A 26,092-nucleotide genomic window follows, 5' to 3' on the forward strand; every position below is an offset into this window, starting at 1 on the left:
AATCTAGACTCACAGGAGACGGACCACATGGTGCCCGAGGCAGCAATATCCGGTTGGAGACAAGTCGGCGGGAGGACGATGTATTGAATCTCGACGTTATTTGAGTGTTCCATCGTCATTAGGAGACCCTGAACGTTACAATTAACTACAAGTTTTGCGTCGGATACGAATATCTAGACTCACAGGAGACGGACCATATGGTGCCCGAGGCAGCAATATTTCCTTGGAGACAAGTCGCCTAGAGGACGACGTATTGAATCTCGACGCAATTTGAGTGTTCCATCATGGTTAGGAGGTCCTGAACGTTACAATTAACTATCAGTTTTGCGTCGGAAACGAAATTCTAGACTCACACGAGACGGACTAAATGGTGCCCGAGGTAGCAATATCTCCTTGGAGACAAAACGGCTGGAGGACGATGTATTGAATCTCGATGCAATTTCAGTGTTCCATCGTCATTAGGAGGCTCTGAACGTGACAATTGGCAGTCCGTTTTGCGTCGGATTCCAATATCTGGTCTCACACGAAAACGACCATAAGGTGAGCGAGGTAGCAATAGACCCATGGAGAGAGGTCGGCTAGAGGACGATGTATTGAATCTCGACGCAATTTGTGTGTTCCATCGTCATTACGAGGCCCTGAACGTTACAATTAACTATCATATTTGCTTCGGATGCGAAAATCTAGACTCACAGGAGACAGACCATTTGGTGCCCGAGGCGGCAATTTCCCCACGGAGAAAAGTCGGCTGGAAGACGATGTGATGAATCTCGACGCCATTTGAGTGTTCCATCGTCATTAGGAGGCCCTGAACGTTAGAATTAACTATCAGTTATGTGTCGGATTCGAAAATATAGACTCACAGGAGAACGACAATTAGGTGTCAAAGGCAGCAATAAACCCTTGGAGACAAATCGGCTGGAGGACGATGTATTGAATCGCGACGCAATTTGAGTGATCCATCGTCATTAGGAGGCTTTGAACGTTACAATTAGCAGTCCGTTTTGCGTCGGATTCGTATATATGGACTAACTGGAGATCGACAATAAAGTGACCGAGGTACCAGTAGACCCATGGAGACAAGTCGGCTGGAGGACGATGTATTGAATCTCAACGCAATTTGAGTGTTCCATCGTCATTAGGAGGCCCTGAACGTTACAATTAACTATCAGTTTTGCGTCGGATTCGAAAACGTACTCACAGGAGAATAACCATTGGATGCCCGAGGAGCAATAGACCCTTGGAGACAACCCGGCTGGAGGACGATGTATTGAATCGCGACGAAATATTAGTGATCCATCGTCATTAGGAGGCCCTGACAGTTACAATTAACCATCAGTTTTGCGACGGATTCGAAAATCTAGACTCACAGGAGACGGACCATATGGTGCACGAGGCAGCAAAATCCCCTTGGAGACAAGTCGGCTGGAGGCCGACGTATGGAATCTCGAAGCAATTTGAGTGTTCCTTCGTCATTAGGAGGCCCTGAACGTTACAATTAAGTTTCAATTTTGCGTCGGATTCGAAAATCTAGGCTCACAGGAGACGGACCACATGGTGCCCGAGGCAGCAATATCCCGTTGGACACGAGTCGGCAGGAGGACGGTGTATTGAATCTCGACGCAATTTGAGTGTTCCATCGTCATTAGGGGACCCTGAACGTTGCAATTAACTACAACTTTTGCGTCGGATTCGAATAACTAGACTCACAGGAGACGGACCATATGGGGCCCGAGGCAGAAATATCCCCTTGCAGACAAGTCGGCTGGAGGACGACGTATTAAATCTCGATGCAATTTGAGGGTTCCATCGTCAGTAGGAGGCCCTGAACGTTACAATTAACTATTAGTTTTGCTTCGGATTCGAAAATCTAGACTCACAGAAGAACGACGATAATGTGCCCGAGGGAGCAATATCCCCTTGGAGACAAATCGGCTGGAGGACGATGTATTGAATCTCGACGCAACTTGAGAGTTCCATCGTCATAAGGAGGCCATGAACGTTACAATTAACCGTCAGTTTTGCGTCGGATTCGAAAATCTAGAGTCACTGGAGAACGACCATAAGGCGCACGAGGCAGCAATAGACCCTTGGAGACAACCCGGCTGGAGGACGATGTATTGAATCGCGACGAAATATTAGTGATCCATCGTCATTAGGAGGCCCTGACAGTTACAATTAACCATCAGTTTTGCGACGGATTCGAAAATCTAGACTCACAGGAGACGGACCATATGGTGCACGAGGCAGCAAAATCCCCTTGGAGACAAGTCGGCTGGAGGCCGACGTATGGAATCTCGAAGCAATTTGAGTGTTCCTTTGTCATTAGGAGGCCCTGAACGTTACAATTAAGTATCAATTTTGCGTCGGATTCGAAAATCTAGACTCACAGGAGACGGACCACATGGTGCCAGAGGCAGCAACATCCCCTTGGAGACAAGTAAGCTGGAGGACGATGTATTGAATCTCGACGCAATTTGAGTTTTCCATCATCATTAAGAGGCTCTGAACGTTACAATTAGCAGTCCGCTTTGCGTCGGATTCGAATATCTGGGCTCACAGGAGAACGACCATAAGGTGACCGAGGTAGCAGTAGACCCATGGAGACAAGTCGGCTGGAAGACGAGATATTGAATCTCAACGCAATTTGAGTGTTCCATCGTCATTAGGAGGCCATGAACGTTACAATTAACTATCAGTTTTGCGTCGGATTCGAAAACGTACTCACAGGAGAATAACCATAGGGTGCCCGAGGAGCAATAGACCCTTGGAGACAACCCGGCTGGAGGACGATGTATTGAATCGCGACGAAATATTAGTGATCCATCGTCATTAGGAGGCCCTGACAGTTACAATTAACCATCAGTTTTGCGACGGATTCGAAAATCTAGACTCACAGGAGACGGACCATATGGTGCACGAGGCAGCAAAATCCCCTTGGAGACAAGTCGGCTGGAGGCCGACGTATGGAATCTCGAAGCAATTTGAGTGTTCCTTCGTCATTAGGAGGCCCTGAACGTTACAATTAAGTTTCAATTTTGCGTCGGATTCGAAAATCTAGACTCACAGGAGACGGACCACATGGTGCCCGAGGCAGCATTATCCCGTTGGACACGAGTCGGCAGGAGGACGGTGTATTGAATCTCGACGCAATTTGAGTGTTCCATCGTCATTAGGGGACCCTGAACGTTGCAATTAACTACAACTTTTGCGTCGGATTCGAATAACTAGACTCACAGGAGACGGACCATATGGTGCCCGAGGCAGAAATATCCCCTTGCAGACAAGTCGGCTGGATAACGACGTATTAAATCTCGATGCAATTTGAGGGTTCCATCGTCATTAGGAGGCCCTGAACATTACAATTAACTGTCAGTTATGTGTCGGAATCGAAAATGTAGACTCACAGGAGAACGACCATAAGGTGCCCGAGGCACCAATGGAGCCTAGGAGACAAGTAGCCTGAAAGATGATGTATTGGATCTCGACGCAATTTCAGGGTTCCATCGTAAGTAGGAGGCCTTGAACGTTACAATTAACTATTAGTTTTGCGTCGGATTCGAAAATCCAGACTCACAGAAGAACGACGGTAAGGTGCCCGAGGGAGCAATATCCCCTTGGAGACAAGTCGGCTCGAGGACGATGTATTGAATATCGACGCAATTTGAGTGTTCCATTAACATTAGGAGTCCCTGAACGTTACAATTAACTATGTGTTTTGCAACGGATTCGAAAACCTACTCACTGGAGAATAACCATAAGGTGCCCGAGGAGCAATAGACCCTTGGAGACAAGTCGGCTGAATGACGATGTATTGAATCTCGACGCAATTTGAGTGTTCCATCGTCATTAGGAGGCCCTGAACGTTACAATTAACTATCAGTTATGTATCGGAATCGAAAATGTAGACTCACAGGAGAACGATCATAAGGTGCGCGAAGCAGCAATAGACCGTTCGAGACAAGTCGGCTGAAGAGCGATGGATTGAATATCGACGCAATTTGGGTGTTCCATCATCATTCGGAGGCTCTGAACGTTACAATTAGCAGTCCGTTTTGCGTCGGATTCGAATATCTGGACTCACAGGATAACGAACATAAGGTGACTGAGGTAGCATTAGACCCATGGAGACAAGTCGGCTGGAGGACGATGTATTGAATTTCGACGCAATTTGAGTGTTCAATCGTCATCCAGAGGCCCTGAACATTACAATTAACTATCAGTTATGTGTCGGAATCGAAAATGTAGACTCACAGGAGAACGACCATAAGGTGCCCGAGGCAGCAATAGACCGTTCGAGACAAGTCGGCTGAAAGACTATGTATTGAATCTCGACACAATTTGAGTGTTCCATCGTCATTAGGAGGCCCTCAACGGTGCAATTATCCATCAGTTTTGCGTCGGATTCGAAAATCTACTCACAGGAAAACGACCATAAGGTGCCTGAGGCAGCAATAGACCGTTCGAGACAAGTCGGCTGAAGGACGATGTATTGAATCTCGACGCAATTTGAGTGTTCCATCATCGTTAGGAGGCTCTGAACGTTACAATTAGCAGTCCGTTTTGCGTCGGATTCGAATATCTGGACTCACAGGATAACGAACATAAGGTGACTGAGGTAGCAATAGACCCATGGAGACAAGTCGGCTGGAGGACGATGTATTGAATATTGACGCAATTTGAGTGTTCCATTGACATTAGGAGTCCCTGAACGTTACAATTAACTATCTGTTTTGCAACGGATTCGAAAACCTACTCACTGGAGAATAACCATAAGGTGCCCGAGGCAGCAATGGACCCTGGGAGACAAGTCGGCTGGTGGACGATGTATTGAATCTCGACGCAATTTGAGTACTCCATCGTCATTAGGAGCCCCTGAACGTAACAATTAACTACCATTTTTACTTCGGATTCGAAAATCTAGACTCACAGGAGACAGACCATATGGTGCCCGAGGCAGCAATTTCCCCATGGAGAAATGTCGGCTGGAAGACGATGTATTGAATCTCGACACAATTTCAGTGTTCCATCGTCGTTAGGAGGCCCTGAACGTTAGGATTAACTATCAGTTATGTGTCGGATTCGAAAATGCAGACTCACAGGAGGACGATTATAAGGTGGCTGAGGCAGCAATAGACCGTTCGAGACGAGTCGGCTGAAGGACGATGTTTTGAATCTCGACGCAATTTGAGTGTTCCATCATCATTAGGAGGCTCCGAACGTTACAATTAGCAGTCCGTTTTGCGTCTGATTCGAATATCTTGACTCACAGGAAAACGAACATAAGGTGACCGAGGTAGCAGTAGACCCATGGAGACAAGTCGGCTGGAGGACGATGTATTGAATCTCGACGCATTTTGAGTTTTCCATCATCATTATGAGGCTCTGAACGTTACAATTAGCAGTCCGTTTTGCGTCGGATTCGAATATCTGGACTCACAGGACAACGACCATAAGGTGACCGAGGTAGCAATAGACCCATGGAGACAAGTCGGCTGAATGACGATGTATTGAATCTTGACGCAATTTGAGTGTTCCATCGTCATTAGGAGGAACTGAACGTTACAGTTAACTATCAGTTATGTGTCGGATTCGAAAATGTAGACTCACAGGAGAACGAACATAAGGTGCCCGAGGCAGCAATGGACCCTTGGAGACAAGTAGGCTGAAGGACGATGTATTGAATCTCGACGCAATTTCAGTGTTCCATCGTCATTAGGAGGCCTTGAACGTTACAATTAACTATCAGTTATGCGTCGGATTCGAAAATGCAGAGTCACAGGAGAACAACCATCAGTTGCCCGAGGCAGCAATAGACCGTTCGAGACAAGTCGGCTGAAGGACGATTTATTGAATCTCGACGCAATTTGAGTGTTCCATCGTCATTAGGAGGCCCTCAACGTTGCAATTAACCATCCGTTTTGCGTCGGATTAGAAAAACTACTCACAGGAAAACGACCATAAGGTGCCCGAGTCAGCAATGGACCCTTGGAGACAAGTCGGCTGGTAGACGATGTATTGAATTTCGACGCAATTTGAGTGTTCCATCGTCATTAGGAGCCCCTGAACGTTACAATTAACTATAATTTTTGCTTCGGATTCGAAAATCTAGACTCACAGGTAACAGAACATATGGTGCCCAAGGCAGCAATTTCAGCATGGAGAAAAGTCGGCTGGAGGACGATGTATTGAATCGCGACGCAATTTGAGTGTTCCATCGTCATTAGGAGGCCCTGAACGTTACAATTAACTATCAGTTATGTGTCGGATTCGAAATTGCAGACTCACAGGAGAACGACCATAAGGTGCCCGAGGCAGCAATAGACCGTTCGAGACAAGTCGGCTGAAGGACGATTTATTAAATCTCGACGCAATTTGAGTGTTCCATCGTCATTAGGAGGCCCTCAACGTTGCAATTAACCATCCGTTTTGCGTCGGATTAAAAAAACTACTCACAGGAAAACGACCATAAGGTACCCGAGGCAGCAATTTCCCCATGGAGAAAAGTCGGCTGGGAGACGATGTATTGAATCTCGACGCCATTTGAGTGTTCCATCGCCATTAGGAGGCCCTGAACGTTACAATTAACTATTAGGAATGTGTCGGAATCGAAAATGTAGACTCACAGGAGAACGACCATAAGGTGCGCGAGGCAGCAATAGACCGTTCGAGACAAGTCGGCTGAAGGACGATGTAATGAATCTCGACGCAAATTGAGAGTTCCATCATCATTAGGAGGCTCTGAACGTCACAATTAGATGTCCGTTTTGCGTCTAATTCGAATATCTGGATCACAGGAGAGCGAACATAAGGTGACCGAAGTAGCAGAAGACCCATGGAAACAAGTCCGCTGGAGGACGATGAATTGAATCTCGACGCGTTTTGAGCGTTCCTTCGTTATTAGGAGGCCCTGAACGTTACAATTAAGTATCATTTATGCGTCGGTTTCGAAAATCTAGACTCACAGGAGACGGACCACATGGTGCCCGAGGCAGCAATATCCGGTTGGACACAAGTCGGCGGGAAGACGATGTATTGAATCTCGACGCAATTTGAGATTTCCATCATCATTAGGAGGCTCTGAACGTTACAATTAGCAGTCCGTTTTGCGTCGGATTCGAATATCTGGACTCACAGAAGAACGACGATAAGGTGCCCGAGGGAGCAATGTCCCTTCGGAGACAGTTCGGCTGGAGGAAGATGTATTGAATCTCGACGCAATTTGAGTGCTCCATCGTGATTAGGAGGTCCTGAAGGTTACAATTAACTATCAGTTTTGCGTTGGATTCGAAATTTTAGACTCACAGGAGAAGGACTATATGGTGCCCGAGGCAGCAATATCCCCTTGGAGACAAGTCGGCTGGAGGACGATGTATTTAATCTCGACGCAATTTGAGTGTTCCATTGACATTAGGAGGCCCTGAACGTTACAATTAACTATCAGTTTTGCGTCGGATTCGAAAATCTACTCACAGGAGAATAACCATAAGGTGCCCAAGGAACAAAGGACCCTTGGTGTCAAGTCGGCTGAATGACGATGTATTGAATCTCGACGCAATTTGAGTGTTCCATCGCCATTAGGAGGCCCTGAACGTTACAATTAACTATTAGTTATGTGACGGAATCGAAAATCTAGAGTCACTGGAGAACGACCATAAGGTGCATGAGGCAGCAATAGACCCACGGAGACAAGTCGGCTGGAGGACGATGTATTGAATCGCGACGCAATTTGAGTGTTCCATCGTCATTAGGAGGCCCTGAACGTTACAATTAACAAACAGTTTTGCGTCGTATTCGAAAACCTAGACACTCTTTAGAAAGACCATAAGGTGCCCGAGGCAGCAATAGACCCTTGGAGACAAGTCCCTGGAGAACGATGTATTGACTCTCGACGCAATTGGAGTATTCCATCGTCATTAGGAGGCCATGAACGTTACAATTAACCATCAGTTTTGCGTCGGATTCGAAAATCTAGAGTCACTGGAGAACGACCATAAGGTGCCCGAGGTAGCAATTGACCCTTGGAGACAAGTCGCCTGGAGGACGATGTATTAAATCTCGACGCAATTTGAGTGATCCATCATGATTAGGAGGTCCTGAGCGTTACAATTAACTATCAGTTTTGCGTCGGATTCGAGATTCTAGACTCACAGGAGAACGACTATATGGTGCCCGAGGCAGCAATATCCCCTTGGAGACAAGTCGGCTTTAGGACGATGTATTGAATCTCGACGCAATTTGAGTTTTCCATCATCATTAGGAGGCTCTGAACGTTGCAATTAGCAGTCCGTTTTGCGTCGGATTCGAATATCTGGAATCACAGGAGAACGACCATAAGGTGACCGAGGTAGCAGTAGACCCATGGAGAGAAGTCGGCTGGAAGACATATTGAATCTCGACGCAATTTGAGTGTTCCATCGTCATTAGGAGGCCCTGAACGTTACAGTTAACTATCAGTTATGTGTCGGATTCGAAAATGTAGACTCACAGGAGAACGACCATAAGGTGCCCGAGGCAGCATTGGAACCTTGGAGACATGTAGGCTGAAGGACGATGTATTGAAACTCGACGCAATTTCAGTGTTCCATCGTCATTAGGAGGGCCTGAACGTTACAATTAACTATCAGTTTTGCGTGGGAAACGAAATTCTAGACTCACACGAGACGGACAAAATGGTGCCCGAGGTAGCATTATCCCCTTGGAGACAAGTCGGCTGGAGGACGATGTATTGAATCTCAATGCAATTTGAGTGTTCAATCGTCATTAGGAGGCCCTGAACGTTACAATTAACTACCAGATATGTGTCTGAATGGAAATTGTAGACCCTCAGGAGAACGACCATAAGGTGCCCGAGGCAGCAATAGACCGTTCGAGACAAGTCGGTTGAAGGAGGATGTATAGAAAGTCGACGCAAGTTGAGTGTTCCATCGTGATTAAGAGGCCCTCAACGTTGCAATTAACGATCAGTTTTGCGTCGGATTCGAAAATCTACTCACAGGAAAACGACCATAAGGTGCCTGAGGCAGCAATGGACCCTTGGAGACAAGTCGGCTGGTGACAATGTATTGAATCTCAACGCAATTTGAGTGTTCCATCGTCATTAGGAGGCCCTGAACGTTACAATTAACTATCAGTTATGCGTCGGATCCGAAAATCTAGACTCATAGGAGAACGACCATAAGGTGCCCGCGGCAGCAATGGACCCTTGCATACATGTCGGCTGGTGGACGATGTATTGAATCTCGACGCAATTTGAGTGTTCCATCGTCATTAGGAGGCTCTGAACGTTACAATTGGCAGTCCTTTTTGCGTCGGATTCGAATATCTGGACTCACAGGAGAACGACCATAAGGTGAGCGAGGTAGCAATAGACCCATGGAGACAAGTCGGCTGGAGATCGATGTATTGAATATCGACGCAATTTGAGTGTTCCATCGTCATTAGGAGGCCCTGAACGTTACAATTAACTATCAGTTATGCGTCGGATCCGAAAATCTAGACTCATAGGAGAACGACAATAAGGTGCCCGAGGCAGCAATAGACCCTTGGAGACAAGTCCGCTGGAGGACGATGTATTGAATCTCGACGCGTTTTGAGCGTTCCTTCGTTATTAGGAGGCCCTGAACGTTACTATTAAGTATCATTTATGCGACGGTTTCGAAAATCTAGACTCACAGGAGACGGACCACATGGTGCCCGAGGCAGCAATATCCGGTTGGACACAAGTCGGCGGGAAGACGATGTATTGAATCTCGACGCAATTTGAGATTTCCATCATCATTAGGAGGCTCTGAACGTTACAATTAGCAGTCCGTTTTGCGTCGGATTCGAATATCTGGACTCACAGAAGAACGACGATATGGTGCCCGAGGGAGCAATGTCCCTTCGGAGACAGTTCGGCTGGAGGAAGAGGTATTGAATCTCGCGCAATTTGAGAGCTCCATCGTGATTAGGAGGTCCTGAAGGTTACAATTAACTATCAGTTTTCCGTTGGGTCCGAAATTTTAGACTCACAGGAGAAGGACTATATGGTGCCCGAGGCAGCAATATCCCCTTGGAGACAAGTCGGCTGGAGGACGATGTATTTAATCTCGACGCAATTTGGGTGTTCCATTGACATTAGGAGGCCCTGAACGTTACAATTAACTATCAGTTTTGCGTCGGATTCGAAAATCTACTCACAGGAGAATAACCATAAGGTGCCCGAGGAACAAAAGACCCTTGGTAACAAGTCGGCTGAATGACGATGTATTGAATCTCGACGCAATTTGAGTGTTCCATCGCCATTAGGAGGCCCTGAACGTTACAATTAACTATTAGTTATGTGACGGAATCGAAAATCTAGAGTCACTGGAGAACGACCATAAGGTGCCCGAGGCAGCAATAGACCCACGTAGACAAGTCGGCTGGAGGACGATGTATTGAATCGCGACGCAATTTGAGTGTTCCATCGTCATTAGGAGGCCCTGAACGTTACAATTAACAAACAGTTTTGCGTCGGATTCGAAAATCTAGACTCACTTTAGAAAGACCATAAGGTGCCCGAGGCAGCAATAGACCCTTGGAGCCAAGTCCCTGGAGAACGATGTATTGACTCTCGACGCAATTGGAGTTTTCCATCGTCATTAGGAGGCCATGAACGTTACAATTAACCATCAGTTTTGCGTCGGATTCGAAAATCTAGAGTCACTGGAGAACGACCATAAGGTGCCCGAGGTAGCAATAGACCCTTGGAGACAAGTCGCCTGGAGGACGATGTATTGAATCTCGGCGCAATTTGAGTGTTCCATCATGATTAGGAGGTCCTGAGCGTTACAATTAACTATCAGTTTTGCGTCGGATTCGAAATTCTAGACTCACAGGAGAACGACTATATGGTGCCCGAGGCAGCAATATCCCCTTGGAGACAAGTCGGCTGGAGGACGATGTATTGAATCTCGACGCAATTTGAGGTTTCCATCATCATTAGGAGGCCCTGAACGATAGAATTAACAATCAGTTATGTGTCGGATTCGAAAATCTAGACTCACACGGGCAAGACCATTAGGTGCCAGAGGCAGCAATAGACCCGTGGAGACAAGTCCGCTGGAGGACGATGTATTGAATCTCGACGCAATTTGAGTGTCCCTTCGTCATTAGGAGGCCCTGAACGTTACAATAAAGTATCATTCTTGCGTCGGAATCGAAAATCTAGACTCACAGGAGACGGACCACATGGTGCCCGAGGCAGCAATATCCCCTTGGAGACAAGTCAGCTGGAGGACGACGTATTGAATCTCGATGCAATTTGAGGGTTCCATTGTCATTAGGAGGCTCTGAACGTTACAATTAACTATTAGTTTTGCGTCGGATTCGAAAATCTAGACTCACAGAAGAACGACGATAAGGTGCCCGAGGGAGCAATATCCCTTTGGAGACAAGTCGGCTGGAGGACGATGTATTGAATCTCGACGCAATTTGAGTTTTCCATCATCATTGGGAGGCTCTGAACGTTACAATTAGCAGTCCGTTTTGCGTCGGATTCGAATATCTGGACTCACAGGATAACGAACATAAGGTGACCGAGGTAGCAGTAGACCCATGGAGTCAAGTCGGCTGGAGGACGATGTATTGAATCTCAATGCAATTTGAGTGTTCAATCGTCATTAGGAGGCCCTGAACGTTGCAATTAACTACCAGATATGTGTCTGAATGGAAATTGTAGACCCTCAGGAGAACGACCATAAGGTGCCCGAGGCAGCAATAGACCGTTCGAGACAAGTCGGTTGAAGGAGGATGTATAGAATGTCGACGCAATTTGAGTGTTCCATCGCGATTAGGAGGCCCTGAACGTTACAATTAACTATCAGTTATGCGTCGGATTCGAAAATCTACTCACAGGAAAACGACCATAAGGTGCCTGAGGCAGCAATGGACCCTTGGAGACAAGTCGGCTGGTGTACAATGTATTGAATCTCAACGCAATTTTAGTGTTCCATCGTTATTAGGAGGCCCTGATCGATACAAATCTGTTTTGCATCGGATTCGAAAATCTAGACACACTGGAGAACGACCATATGGTGCCCGCGGCAGCAATGGACCCTTGCATACAAGTCGGCTGGTGGACGATGTGTTGAATCTCGACGCAATTTGAGTGTTCCATCGTCATTAGGAGGCTCTGAACGTTACGATTGGCAGTCCTTTTTGCATTGGATTCGAATATCTGGACTCACAGGACAACGACCATAAGGTGTGCGAGGTAGCAATAGACCCATGGAGACAAGTCGGCTGGAGGTCGATGTATTGAATATCGACGCAATTTGAGTGTTCTTTGACATTTGGAGGCCCTGAACGTTACAATTCACTATCAGTTTTGGGTCGGATTCGAAAATCTACTCACAGGAGAATAACCTTTAGGTGCCCGAGGAGAACGACCATAAGGTTCCCGAGGCAGCAATGGACCCTTGGAGACAAGTCGGCTGGTGGACGATGTATTGAATCTTGACGCAATTTGAGTGTTCCGTCGTCATTAGGAGGCTTTGAACGTTACAATTGGCAGTCCGTTTTGCGTCGGATTCGAATATCTGGACTCACGGGAGAACGACCATAAGGTGAGCGTGGTAGCAATAGACCCACAGTGACAAGTCGGCTGGAGGACGATGTATTGAATATCGACGCAATTTGAGTGTTCCATTGACATTAGGAGGCCCTGAACGTTACAATTAACTATCAGTTAAGTGTCGGATTCGAAAATCTAGACTCACAGGAGAACGACCATAAGGTGCCCGAGGCAGCAATATCCCCTTGGAGACAATTCGCCTGGAGGACGATGTATTGACTCTCGACGCAATTCGAGTGTTCCGTCGTCATTAGGAGACCCTTAACGTTACAATTAACTATCAGATTTCCGTCGGATTCGAAAATCTATACTCCCAGGAGAACGACGATTAGGTGCCACAGGCGGCAATAGACCCTTGGAGACAAGTCGGCTGGAGCACGACGTATTGAATACCGACGCAATTTGAGGGTTCCATCGTCATTAAGAGGCCCTGAACGTTACAATTAACTATTACTTTTGCGTCGGATTCAAAAATCATGACTCACAGAGGATCGACGATATGGTGCCCGAGGGAGCAATATCACCCTGGAGAGACGGCGGCTGGAGGACGATGTATTGAATCTCGACGCAATTTGAGTGTTCCATCGTCATTAGGAGGCCATAAACGTTACAATTAACCATCAGTTTGGAGTCGGATTCGAAAATATAGACTCACTGGCGAACGACCATAAGGTGTCCGAGGCAGCAATAGAGCCTTGGAGACAAGTCGCCTGGAGGACGATGTATTGACTCTCGACGCATTTCGAGTGTTCCATCGTCATTAGGAGGCCCTGAATATTACAATTAACTATCAGGTTTCCGTCGGATTTGAAAATCTATTCTCCCAGGAGAACGACAATTAGGTGCCACAGGCTGCAATAGATCCTTGGAGACAACCCGGCTGGAGGACGATGTATTGAATCTCGACGCAATTTGAGTGTTCCATCGTCATTAGGAGACCCTGAACGTTACAATTAACTACAAGTTTTGCGTCGAATTCGAATATCTAGACTCACAGGAGACGAACGATTTGGTGCCCGAGGCAGCTATATCCCCTTGGAGACTAGTCGGCTGGAGGACGACGTATTGAATCTCGACGCAATTTGAGGGTTCCATCGTCATTAAGAGGCCCTGAACGTTACAATTAACTATTAGTTTTGCGTCGGATTCGAAAATCTTGACTCACAGAAGAACGGCGATAAGGTGCCCGAGGGAGCAATATCCCATTGGAGACAAGACGGCTGGAGGACGATGTATTGAATCTCGACGCAATTTGAGTGTTCCTTCGTCATTAGGAGGCCCTGAACGTTACAATTAAGTATCATTTTTGCGTCGGATTCGAAAATCTAGACTCACAGGAGACGGACGTTACGGTGCCCGAGGCAGCAATATCCCCTTGGAGACAAGTCGGCTGGAGGGCGATGTACTGAATCTCGACGCAATTTGAGTTTTCCATCATCATTAGGAGGCTCTGAACGTTACAATTAGCATTCCGATTTGCGTCTGATTCGAATATCTGGACTCACAGGAGAACGACCATAAGGTGAGCGAGGTAGCAACAGACCCATGGAGACAAGTCGGCTGGAGGTCAATGTATTGAATATCGACGCAATTTGAGTGTTCTTTGACATTAGGGGGCCCTGAACGTTACAAGTAACTATCAGTTTTGGGTCGGTTTCGACAATCTACTCACAGGAGAATAACCATAAGGTGCCCGAGGAGAACGACCATAAGGTTCCCGAGGCAGCAATGGATCCTTGGAGACAAGTCGGCTGGTGGACGATGTATTGAATCTCGACGCAATTTGAGTGTTCCATCATGATTAGGAATTCCTGAACGTTACAATTAACTATCAGTTTTGCGTCGGATTCGAAATTCTAGACTCACAGGAGAAGGACTATGTGGTGCCCGATGCATCAATATCCCATTGGAGACAAGTCGGCTGGAGGACGATGTATTGAATCTCGACGAAATTTGAGTTTTCCATCATCATTAGGAGGCTCTGAACGTTAAAATTAGCAGTCCGTTTTGGGTCGGATACGAATATCTGCACTCACAGGAGAACGACCATAAGGTGACCGAGGTAGCAGTAGACCCGTGGAGACAAGTCCGCTGGAAGACGATGTATTGAATCTCAACGCAATTTGAGTGTTCCATCGTCATTAGGAGGCCTTGACCGTTTCAATTAACAATCAGTTTTGCGTCGGAGTCGAAATTCTAGATTCACTGGAGAACCACCATAAGGTGCCCGAGGCAGCAATAGACCCTTGGAGACAAGTCACCTGGAGGACGATGTATTGACTCTCGACGCAATTCGAGTGTTCCATCGTCGTTAGGAGGTCCTGAAAGTTACAATTAACTATCAGATTTCCGTCGGATTTGAAAATCTATACTCCCAGGAGAACGACAATTAGGTGCCACAGGCTGCAATAGATCCTTGGAGACAACCCGGCTGGAGGACGATGTATTGAATCTCGACGCAATTTGAGTGTTCCTTCGTCATTAGGAGGCCCTGAACGTTACAATTAAGTATCATTTTTGCGTCGGATTCGAAAATCTAGACTCACAGGAGACGGACGATATGGTGCCCGAGGCAGCAATATCCCCTTGGAGACAAGTCGGCTGGAGGACGATGTATTGAATCTCGACGCAATTTGAAATTTCCGTCATCACTAGGAGGCTCTGAACGTTACAATTAGCATTCTGTTTTGCGTCTTATTCGAATATCTGGACTCAAAGGAGAACGACCATAAGGTGACCGAGGTAGCAGTAGACCCATGGAGACAAGTCGGCTGGAAGACGATATATTGAATCTCGACGCAATTTGAGTGTTCCATCGTCATTAGGAGGCCCTGTACGTTAGAATTAACTATCAGTTATGTGTCGGATTTGAAAATCTAGACTCACAGGAGCAAGACCATTAGGTGCCAGAGGCAGTAATAGACCCTCGGAGACAAGTCGGCTGGAGTACGATGTATTGACTCTCGACGCAATTCGAGTATTCCATCGTCATTAGGAGGCCCTGAACGTTACAATTAACTATCACTTATGTGTCGGAATCGAAAATGTAGACTCACAGGAGAACGACCGTAAGGTGCGCGATGCAGCAATAGACCGTTCGAGACATGTCGGCTGAAGGACGATGTATTGAATCTCGACGCAATTTGAGTGTTCCATCGTCATTAGGAAGCCCTCGACGTTGCAATTAACCATCAGTTTTGCGTCGGATTCGAAAATCTACTCACAGGAAAACGACCATAAGGTGCCCGAGGCATCAATGGGCCCTTGGAGACATGTCGGCTGGTGGACGATGTATTGAATCTCGACGCAATTTGAGTGTTCCATCGTCATTAGGAGGCCCTGAAAGTTACAATTAACTATCAGGTTTCCGTCGGATTTTGAAAATCTATGCTCCCAGGAGAACGACAATTAGGTGCCACAGGCTGCAATAGATCCTTGGAGACAACCCGGCTGGAGGACGATGTATTGAATCTCGACGCAATTTGAGTGTTCCTTCGTCATTAGGAGGCCCTGAACGTTACAATTAAGTATCAATTTTGCGTCGGATTCGAAAATCTAGACTCACAGGAGACGGACGATATGGTGCCCGAGGCTGCAATATCCCCTTGGACACAAGTAGGCTGGAGGACGATGTATTGAATCTCGACGCAATTTGAGTTTTCCATCATCATTAGGAGGCTCTGAACGTTACAATTAGCATTCCGTTTTGCGTCTTATTCGAGTATCCGGACTCACAGGAGATCGACCATAAGGTGACCGAGGTAGCAGTAGACCCATTTAGACAATTCGGCTGCAAGGCGATATATTGAATCTCGATGCAATTTGAGTGATCCATCGTCATTAGGAGGCCCTGAACGTTACAATTAACTATCAGTTATGAGTCGGAATCGAAAATGTAGACTCACAGAAGAACGACCATAAGGTGCCCGAGGCAGCAATGGACCCTTGGAGACAAGTAGGCTGAAGGACGATGTATTGAATCTCGACGCAATTTCAGTGTCCCATCGTCATTAGGAGGTCCTGAACGTTACAATTAACTATCAGTTTTGCGTCGGAATGGAAATTCTAGACTCACACGAGTCGGACTAAATGGAGCCCGAGGTAGCAATATCCCCTTTGGGACAAAAGGGCTGGAAGACGATGAATTGAATCACGATCCAATTTGAGTGTTCCATCGTCATTAGGAAGCCCAGAACGTTACAATTGGCAGTCCGTTTTGCGTCGCATTCGAATATCTGGACTCACAGGAAAACGAACATAAGGTGACCGAGGTAGCAGTAGACCCATGGAGACAAGTCGGCTGGAGGACGATGTATTGAATCTCAACGCAATTTGAGTGTTCAATCGTCATTAGGAGGCCCTGAACGTTACAATTAACTATCTGGTATGTGTCGGAATCGAAGATGTAGACTCACAGGAGAACGACCATAAGGTGCCCGAGGCAGCAATAGACCGTTCGAGACAAGTCGGCTGAAGGACGACGTATTGAATCTCGACGCAATTTCAGTGTTCTATCGTCATTAGGAGGCCCTCAACTTTTCAATTAACCATCAGTTTAGCGTCGGATTCGAAAATCTACTCACAGGAAAACGACCATAAGGTGCCCGAGGCAGCAATGGACCCTTGGAGACAAGTCGGCTGGTGGTCGATGTAATGAATCTCGACGCAATATAAGCGTTTCATCGTCATTAGGAGGCCCTGAACGTTACAAATAACTATCAGATTCGCGTCGGATTCGAAAATCTAGACTTCCAGAGTCGGACCATACGGTGCCCGAGGCAGCAATATCCCCTTGGAGACTAGTCGGCTGGAAGACGATGTATTGAATGCCGACGCAATTTGAGTGTTCCTTCGTCATTAGGAGGCCCTGAACGTTACAATTAACTATCAGTTTTGCGTTGTATTCGAAAATCTTGACTCACAGGAGGACGACCATAAGGTGCCCGAGGCAGCAATAGACCTTTGGAGACAAGTCGGCTGGAGGACGATGTATTGAATCTCGACGCAATTTGAATGTTCAATCGTCATTTGGATGCCCAGAACGTTACAATTAACTATCAGTTTTGCGTCGAATTCGAAAATCTATTCTCACAGGAAGACGACCATAAGGTGCCCGAGGCAGCAATAGATCTTTGGCGACAAGTCGGCTGAAGGACGATGTATTGAATCTCGACACAATTTGAGTGTTCCATCGTCGTTAGGAGGCGATGAACGTTACAATTAACTATCAGTTATGCGTCGGATTAGAAAATCTAAACTCAACGGAGAACGAGCATAGGGTACCCGAGGCAGCAATAGACCCTTGGAGACAAGTCGGCTGGAGGCCAATGTTTTGAATCTCGACGCAATTTGAGTGTTCCATCGTCTTTAGGAGGCCCTGAACGTTACAATTAACTATCAGTTTTGCGTCGAATTCGAAAATCTATTCTCACAGGAAGCCGACCATAAGGTCCCCGAGGCAGCAATACAACCTTGGAGGCAAGTCGGCTGGAGGACGATTTATAGAATCTCGATGCAATTTGAGTGTCCTATCGTCATTAGGAGGCGATGAACGTTACAATTAACTATCATTTTAGCGTCGGATTCGAAAATCTACTCACAGGAGAAGGACCATATGGTGCCCGAGACAGCAATATCCCCTTGGATACAAGTCGGCTGGAGGACGATGTATTGAATCTCGACGCTATTTGAGTGTTCCATCGTCATTAGGAGGCTCTGAACGTTACAATTATCTATCACTTTTGCGTCGGATTAGGAAATTTAGACTCACAGGAGAAAGACCATTAGGTGCCACAGGCCCAGGCACCTTTGGAGTCATGTCGGCTGGTGGCCGATGTAATGAATCTCGACGCAATTTGAGCGTTCCATCGTCATTAGTATGCCATGAACGTTACAATTAACTATCAGTTTCGCGTCGGATTCGAAAATCTAGACTCACAGGAATCGGACCATACGGTGCCCAAGGCAGCAATATCCGCTTGGAGACTAGTCGGCTGGGAGACGATGTATTGAATCTCGACGCAATTTGAGTGTTCCTTCGTCATTAGGAGGCCCTGAACGTTACAATTAACTATCAGTTTTGCGTCGTATTCTAAAATCTAGACTCATCGCAGGACGACCATAAGGTGCCCGAGGCAGCAATAGACCTTTGGAGACATGTCGGCTGAAGGACGATGTATTGAATCTCGACGCAATTTGAGTGTTCCATCGTCATTACGAGGCCCTGAACGTTCCAATTAACTATCAGTTTCACGTCGGATACGAAAATGTAGACTATCATTTTTGCGTCGGATTCGAAAATCTAGTCTCACAGGCGACTGACAACATGGAGCCGGAGCCAGCTAAATCCCCTTGTAGACAAGTCAGCTGGAAGACGATGTATTGACTCTCGACGCATTTTGAGTGTTCCATCGTCATTAGGAGGCGATGAACATTACAAGTAACTATCATTTTAGCGTCGGATTCGAAAATCTACTCACAGGAGAAGGACCACATTGTGCCCGACACAGCAATATCACCTTGGATACAAGTGGGCTGGAGGACGATGTATTGAATCTCGACGCTATTTGAGTAATCCATCGTCATTAGGAGGCTCTGAACGTTACAATTATCTATCACTTTTGCGTCGGATTGGGAAATCTAGAGTCACAGGAGAAAGACCATTAGGTGCCACAGGCACAGGCACCTTTGGAGTTATGTCGGCTGGTGGCCGACGTAATCAATCTCGACGCAATTTGAGCGTTCCATCGTCATTAGTATGCCATGAACGTTACAATTAACTATCAGTTTCGCGTCGGATTCGAAAATGTAGACTCACAGGAAGCGGACCATACGGTGCCCGAGGCAGCAATAGACCTTTGGAGACAAGTCGGCTGAAGGACGATGTATTGAATCTCGACGCAATTTGAGTGTTCCATCGTCATTACGAGGCCCTGAACGTTCCAATTAACTACCAGTTTCGCGTCGGATACGAAAATGTAGACTCACAGGAGTCGGCCCATACGATGCCCGAAGCAGCAATGTCTCCTTGGAGACTAGTCGGCTGGAGGACGATGTATTGAATCTCGACGCAATTTCAGTGTTCCATCGTCATTAGGAGGCCCTGAACGTTACAATTAACTATCAGTTTCGCGTCGGATCCGAAAATGTAGACTTCCAGAGTCGGACCATACGGTGCCCGAGGCAGCAATATCCCCTTGGAGACTAGTCGGCTGGGAGACGATGTATTGAATCTCGACGCAATTTGAGTGTTTCTTCGTCATTAGGAGGCCCTGAACGTTACAATTAACTATCAGCTTTGCGTTGTATTCGAAAATCTAGACTCACAGGAGGACGACCATAAGGTGCCCGAGGCAGCAATAGAAATTTGGAGACAAGTCGGCTGGAGGACGATGTATTGAATCTCGACACAATTTGAGTGTTCCATCGTCTTTAGGAGGCCCTGAACGTTACAATTAACGATCAGTTTTGCGTCGGATTCGAAAATTTTGACTCACAGGAGAACGACCGTAAGGTGCCCGAGACAGCAATAGACCCTTGGAGACAAGTCGGCTGGAGGCCGATGTATTGAATCTCGACGCAATTTGAGTGTTCCATCGTCATTAGGAGGCCCTGAACGTTACAATTAACGATCAGTTTTGCGTTGTATTCGAAAATCTAGACTCACAGGAGGACGACCATAAGGTGCCCGAGGCAGCAATAGACCTTTGGAGACAAGTCGGCTGGTGGACGATGTATTGAATCTCGACGCAATTTGAGTGTTCCATCGTCTTTAGTAGGCGATGAACGTTACAATTAACGATCAGTTTTGCGTCAGATTCGAAAATTTTGACTCACAGGAGAACGACCATAAGGTGTCCGAGACAGCTATATCCCCTTGGAGACTAGTCGGCTGTGAGACAATGTATTTAATCTCGACGCAATTTGAGTGTTCCCTCGTCATTAGGAGGCCCTGAACGTTACAATTAACTATCAGTTTTACGTCGTATTCGAAAATCTAGACTCACAGGAGGACGACCATAAGGTGCCCGAGGCAGAAATAGACCTTTGGAGACAGGTCGGCTGGAGGACCATGTATTGAATCTCGACGCAATTTGAGTTTTCCATCATCATTAGGAGGCTCTGAACGTTACAATTAGCAGTCCGTTTTGCGTCGGATTCGAATATCTGGATTCACAGGAGAACGACCATAAGTTGACCGAGGTAGCAGTAGACCCATGGAGACAAGTCGGCTGGAAGACGATATATTGAATCTCGACGCAATTTGAGTGTTCCATCGTCATTAGGAGGCTCTGAATGTTACAGTTAACTATCATTTATGTGTCGGAATCGAAAATGTAGACTCACAAGAGAACGACCATAAGGTGCCCGAGGCAGCAATAGACCCTTGGAAACAAGTCGGCTGGAGGACGATGTATGGAATCACGACGCAATTTGAGTGTTCCATCGTCATTAGGGTGCCCAGAACGTTACAATTAACTAACAGTTTTGCGTCGAATTCGAAAATCTATTCTCACAGGAAGACGACCATAAGGTCCCCGAGGCAGCAATAGATCTTTGGAGACAAGTCGGCTGGTGCCCGATGTATTGAATCTCGACGCAATTTGAGTGTTCAATCGTCATTAGAAGGCCGTTAACGTTACAAGTAACTATCTGTTTTGCGTCGCATTCGACAATCTAGACTTACAGGAGAACGACCATAAGGTCCCCGCGGCAGCAATAGACCCTTGGAGACAAGTCGGCTGGAGGCCGATGTATTGAATCTCGACGCAATTTGAGTGTTCCATCGTCATTAGGAGGCCCTGAACGTTACAATTAACGATCAGTTTTGCGTTGTATTCGAAAATCTAGACTCACAGGAGGACGACCATAAGGTGCCCGACACTGCGATATCCCCTTGGATACAAGTCGGCTGGAGGACGATGTATTGAATCTCGACGCTATTTCAGTGTTACATCGTCATTAGGAGGTCCTGAACGTTACAATTAACTTTCACTTTTGCGTCGGATTAGGAAATCTAGACTCACAGGATTAAGACCATTAGGTGCCACAGGCACAGGCACCTTTGGAGTCATGACGGCTGGTGGCCGATGTAATGAATCGCGACGCAATTTGAGCGTTCCATCGTCATTAGGATGCCATGAACGTTACAATTAACTATCAGTTTCGCGTCGGATTCGAAAATCTAGACTCACAGGAATTGGGCCATACGGTTCCCAAGGCAGCTATATCACCTTGGAGACTAGTCGGCTGGGAGACGATGTATTGAATCTCGACGCAATTTGAGTGTTCCATCGTCATTACGAGGCCCTGAACGTTCCAATTAACTATCAGTTTCGCGTCGGATACGAAAATGTAGACTCACAGGAGCCGGACCATACGGTGCCCGAAGCAGCAATGGCCCCTTGGAGACAAGTCGGCTGGAGGACGATGTATTGAATCTCGACGAGATTTGAGTGTTCCATCGTCATTTGGAGGCCCTGAACGTTACAATTAACTATCAGTTTTGCGTCGAATTCAAAAATCTATTCTCACAGGAAGACAACCATAAAAGTGCCCGAGGCCGCAATAGACCTTTGGAGACAAGTCGGCTGAATGACGATGTATTGCATCTCGACACAATTTGAATGTTCCATCGTCATTAGGAGACCCTGAAAATTTTAATTAACCATCAGTTTCGCGTCAGGTTCGAAAATCTAGACTCTCAGGACACGGACCATAAGGTGCCCGAGGCAGCAATAGACCCTTGGAGACATGTCGGCTGGAGGACGATGTATTGAATCTCGACGCAATTAGAGTGTTCCATCGTCATTAGGAGGCCCTGAACGTTGTAATTAACTATCAGTTTCGCGTCAGATTCGAAAATCTAGACTTACAGGTGTCGCACCATACGGTGCCCGAGGCAGCAATATCCCCTTGGAGACTAGTCGACTGGGAGACGATGTATTGAATCTCAACGCAATTTGAGTGTTCCTTCGACATTAGGAGGCCCTGAACGTTACAATTAACTATCAGTTTTGCGTTGTATTCGAAAATTTAGACTCACAGGAGGACGACCATAAGGTGCCCGAGGCAGCAATAGACCTTTGGAGACAAGTCGGCTGGAGGACGACGAATTGAATCTCGACGCAAGTTGAATGTTCCATCGTCATTAGGATGCACAGAACGTTACAATTAACGATCAGTTTTGCGTCGGATTCGAAAATTTTGACTCACAGGAGAACGACCATAAGGTGCCCGAAACAGCGATAGACCCTTGGAGACAAGTCGGCTGGAGGCCGATGTATTGAATCTCGACGCAATTTGAGTGTTCCATCGTCATTAGGAGGCCCTGAACGTTACAATTAACTATCATTTTTGCGTCGGATTCGAAAATCTAGTCTCACAGGAGACTGACAACATGGAGCCCGAGGCAGCTAAATCCCCTTGTAGACAAGTCAGCTGGAAGACGATGTATTGACACTCGACGCAATTTGAGTGTTCCATCGTCATTAGGAGGCGATGAACGTTACAATTAACTATCAGTTTTGCGTCGGATTCAAAAATCTATTGTCACAGGAAGACGACCATAAAGAGAACGAGGCAGCAATAGACCTTTGGAGACAAGTCGGCTGAATGACGATGTAATGCATCTCGAGACAATTTGAGTGTTCCATCGTCATTAGGAGACCCTGAACCTTACAATTAATCTTCAGTTTTGCGTCAGGTTCGAAAATCTAGACTCACAGGACACGGAACTGAGGCAGCAATAACCCCTTGGAGACAAGTCGACTGGAGTACGATACATTGAATCTCGACGCAATTTGAGTGTTCCATCGACATTAGGAGCCCCTGAACGTTACAAATTACTATCAGTTTTGCGTCGGATTCGACAATCTAGACTTACAGGAAAACGACCAGAAGGTACCCGAGGTGGCAATAGACCCTTTGGAGACAAGTCGACCTAAGGACCATGTATTGAATCTCGACACAATTTGAGTGTTCCATCGTCATTAGGAGGCGATGAACGTTACAATTAACTACCAGTTATGCATCGGATTAGAAAATCTAGACTCACAGGAGAACGACCATAAGGTGCCCGAGGCACCAATAGACCCTTGGAGACAAGACGGCTGGAGGCCGATGTATTGAATCTCGACGCAATTTGAGTGTTCCATCGTCATTAGGAGGCCCTGAACGTTACAATTGACGATCATTTTTGCGTCGGATTCGAAATTCTTGACTCAAAGGAGAACGACCATAAGGTGCCCGAGGCAGGAATAGACCCTTGGAGACAAGTCGGCTGGTGGCCGATGTATTGAATCTCGACGCAATTTGAGTGTTCCATCGTCATTAGGAGGCCCTGAACGTTACAATTAACTATCATTTTTGCGTCGGATTCGAAAATCTAGTCTCACAGGAGACTGACAACATGGAGCCCGAGGCAGCTAAATCCCCTTGTAGACAAGTCAGCTGGAAGACGATGTATTGACACTCGACGCAATTTGAGTGTTCCATCGTCATTAGTAGGCGATTAACGTTACAATTAACTATCAGTTTTGCGTCGGATTCAAAAATCTATTGTCACAGGAAGACGACCATAAAGAGAACGAGGCAGCAATAGACCTTTGGAGACAAGTCGGCTGAATGACGATGTATTGCTTCTCGAGACAATTTGAGTGTTCCATCGTCATTAGGAGACCCTGAACCTTACAATTAATCATCAGTTTTGCGTCAGGTTCGAAAATCTAGACTCACAGGACACGGAACTGAGGCAGCAATAACCCCTTGGAGACAAGTCGACTGGAGTACAATACATTGAATCTCGACGCAATTTGAGTGTTCCATCGCCGTTAGGAGGCCCTGAACGTTACAATTAACTATCAGTCTCGCGTCGGGTTCGAAAATCTAGACTAACAGGAGACGGACCATATGGTGCGCGAGTCAGCAATATCCCCTTGGTGACAAGTCGGCTGGAGGACGATGTATTGGATCTCGACGCAATTAGAGAGTTCCATCGTTACTAGGAGTCCCTCAACGTTACAATTAAACATCAGTTTTGCGTCAGATTCGAAAATCTAGACTCACAGGACACAGACTATAAGGTGCCCGAGGCAGCAATATCCCCTTGCAGACAAGTCAGCTGAAGGACGATGAACTGAATCTCGACGCAATATGAGTGTTCCATCGTCATTAGGAGGCCCTGAACGTTACAATTAACTATCAGTTTCGCATCGGATTCGAAAATCTAGACTCACAGGAGAACGACCATAAGGTGCCCGAGGCACCAATAGACCCTTGGAGACAAGACGGCTGGAGGCCGATGTATTGAATCTCGACGCAATTTGAGTGTTCCATCGTCATTAGGAGGCCCTGAACGTTACAATTGACGATCATTTTTGCGTCGGATGCGAAATTCTTGACTCAAAGGAGAACGACCATAAGGTGCCCGAGGCAGGAATAGACCCTTGGAGACAAGTCGGCTGGAGGCCGATGTATTGAATCTCGACGCAATTTGAGTGTTCCATCGTCATTAGGAGGCCCTGAACGTTACAATTAACTATCATTTTTGCGTCGGATTCGAAAACCTAGTCTCACAGGAGACTGACAACATGGAGCCCGAGGCAGCTAAATCCCCTTGTAGACAAGTCAGCTGGAAGACGATGTATTGACACTCGACGCAATTTGAGTGTTCCATCGTCATTAGGAGGCGATGAATGTTACAATTAAGTATCAGTTTTGCGTCGGATTCAAAAATCTATTGTCACAGGAAGACGACCATAAAGAGAACGAGGCAGCAATAGACCTTTGGAGACAAGTCGGCTGAATGAGGATGTATTGCAACTCGAGACAATTTGAGTGTTCCATCGTCATTAGGAGACCCTGAACCTTACAATTAATCATCAGTTTTGCGTCAGGTTCGAAAATCTAGACTCACAGGACACGGAACTGAGGCAGCAATAACCCCTTGGAGACAAGTCGACTGGAGTACGATACATTGAATCTCGACGCAATTTGAGTGTTCCATCGTCATTAGGAGACCCTGAACGTTACAATTAACTATCAGGTTTGCGTCGGATTCGACATTCTAGACTTACAGGAGAACGACCATAAGGTGCCCGAGGCAGCAATAGACCCTTGGAGACAAGTCGGCTGAAGGACGATGTATTGAATCTCGACGCAATTTGAGTGTTCCATCGCCATTAGGAGGCCCTGAACGTTACAATTAACTATCAGTCTCGCGTCGGGTTCGAAAATCTAGACTAACAGGAGACGGACCATATGGTGCGCGAGTCAGCAATATCCCCTTGGTGACAAGTCGGCTGGAGGACGATGTATTGGATCTCGACGCAATTAGAGTGTTCCATCGTTACTAGGAATCCCTCAACGTTACAATTAAACATCAGTTTTGCGTCAGATTCGAAAATCTAGACTCACAGGACACAGACAATAAGGTGCCCGAGGCAGCAATATCCCCTTGCAGACAAGTCAGCTGAAGGACGATGAACTGAATCT

The sequence above is a fragment of the Schistocerca americana genome, chromosome 5 (genome assembly GCF_021461395.2).
Source record: "Schistocerca americana isolate TAMUIC-IGC-003095 chromosome 5, iqSchAmer2.1, whole genome shotgun sequence".
NCBI lineage: Eukaryota > Metazoa > Arthropoda > Insecta > Orthoptera > Acrididae > Schistocerca > Schistocerca americana.